The sequence below is a fragment of the Nematolebias whitei genome, chromosome 15 (assembly GCF_014905685.2).
Source record: "Nematolebias whitei isolate Nwh7 chromosome 15, NemWhi1, whole genome shotgun sequence".
NCBI lineage: Eukaryota > Metazoa > Chordata > Actinopteri > Cyprinodontiformes > Rivulidae > Nematolebias > Nematolebias whitei.
This window is the reverse complement of record NC_056512.1, coordinates 31,370,888-31,373,267: the sequence shown is the minus strand read 5'-3', so window position 1 is coordinate 31,373,267 and position 2,380 is coordinate 31,370,888.

The window sequence follows — 2,380 nt, the reverse complement described above, 5'->3', positions numbered from 1 at the left end:
CGCTCATTATCCCACAGCTCCACCACCTGGTCCAGTCAGTACTTAAGTTCACTCATTCCTCTCAGTCTGGGCCAGATTCTCTATCCTGTCTCATCAGCAGTAGACTTTCCAGCATTCCATTGATTGACTCATCACGTTCATGACCCTTGCCTTGACCACGACCACGCTTTTGCCTCAGCCCTCGTCTGCTTTTGCTCATCTGATCAGGTACCGACTCATGCTCTTGTTTTTTGACTCTCTTTTTGGATCACGTACTGGATACTTCTGCTGAACAACTGACTTCACGGTATGAACTCTGCCTTTCCCTTCTGACTGTTTTTTTGGATCACGGATTAAAGGTCAAGCTCATTCTGTATCACGGACTTATCCTTACCCCTGAATCTGATTCCCACAGATTCATTTCCCCAATTAGTCTCTTTCCCCCTGCATCTACTAACCTTTATCTTTTAGTTGCAAGCCTGTTGGACTCCGTTCCAGTGGACCTTAACATCAGTTCTACTTCTACTGGCAGCCCGCCACTACAACACTACCCAATCACGAACTACCAATCAGAAGATCGGAACCAGCCCAGAACCGGACCTACTCTAGAGTTTTACTTTATTTCACAATAAATCTTTTAACCCTCTCAGTGGTTGTTGTTGTTGTTTGCGATCCGGCCTCTGGTTCATGACAGTTTTAAAGCTTTGATTTATTTCTAATTGAAGCTGTGACTGTTCAGAGCAGTCAGAATGAACCACACGTGGTACATGTGCAGGTTGTAGTTACAGAAACCTGCAATTAATCTCAAAAACAAGTATGGATTGGCTCAACGGCATTTCCTGCCAGGAAAATTTAGCCACTTTTTTTTAAGTTAGAAAATATTATTATAAATATAAATATTATTAATATTAAAGAGTTTGCAAACCCTTTATATAGAACCCAATAACACCCCAGCATTTTAGCTGATAACCTTTCAAGTTAAGTCTTTGTAAACAACTTAGTTATGTTGGTTGACATCCATTAATTCTACTGAAATGTAATCATTTTTACAAATTATCTATTCATTTTTTTTGTTGTCATTATTAAACTACTGTGTCTTCTTTTACTTTTGGATAGCTGGTTGAGAATTGCCCAGATGTTTGCCGAATTACAGTTTGAGTAACCTAACTCATAATTTCTTTTATTAGAAAGTCTTCCTGAAATGCTGCTCAGTGGGCTTCCTGTAACGTCCACAACAAAAGGCTAGCTGAGTTTCTACGAAGTTATCTTCTAAAACATGCATTCATTATCTTTGTCCGCTTCTTCCTTTTTGGGTCACGGGGGCCACTGGTGCCCATATCCTGCAGTCACTGTGCAAGAGGCGGGGAACACCCTGGACAGGTCGCAAGTCCATCACAGGGACACATAGAGACCATTCACACTCTAACACCTAGGGACAATTTAGAGTTATCAATTAGCCTAACAAACAAACAATAAACGAATACATAAAACATGGCTGTTTTTGATTGATTTAAAGAGCCAGAGTACAAGTCACCTTGATGGAGAGGATCTGGAGGAAAGGTCATGACAATGAGCGCGAGGGGAGCTGAAAACTGACAGCATGTATATAACAAAACTCACAGCACCCCATTTATATCCCTCACATCTCCTCTTTTGTTTGCTTTCAAACCATCTGATTTTTACATTATTAATGTACAGAGTTTATTATCATCTGAATGTTATATTATTTAACTGCTCAGTTTCCAAATCTATTCATATCCACTTTTCAAATGTCCAATTTCCTAAAAGAAAACAGTTTTGTCTGTTGTCTTGCTTTATCTGTTTGGATCATTTCACTTGCTCAGTATGAAGTCACTCCAGATTGGGTAAAATCAAAAGCACACAGACACATGCATACACAGCCCCAATGTTTTATATTCAGTGGTTTTCAGTCTGACCTGCATATCTCTGAGATGACTTTCACAAGCGCTAATAAAAGCCACATAAGTGCTACCAGTAGTGCTGGAAGCTGCCTGGCAAAGTTATTGTGGCAGGATGAGAAACAGGCACAGCAGTGGTCGGGAAACTGAGCAAACTGCATGCCAGTTTAACCAGACACATTTCAGAGTTTAATTCAGGTTCAGTCCCACCCCTGTCCCCCTCTTGCTTTAATTGGCTTTCCATGAGCTAAGCAGCATGAGAACACCTGCTATTTTAAATGACACATTAATTGTCATGCAGTGTTGGACGTATAAATCATTGTGGTCTGCTGTGTGAGGCAGGTATGGGCAAACACTCAAATATAAATGACTGACATCTCTGACCTGCTTGCTAAGAAAGGAGAGCAAAACAAGACATGTGCTCAGCTGCATGGAATTCCTCTTTCATTCCCCCTTTTCTTATTTAGCTCAGCTTAACAGAG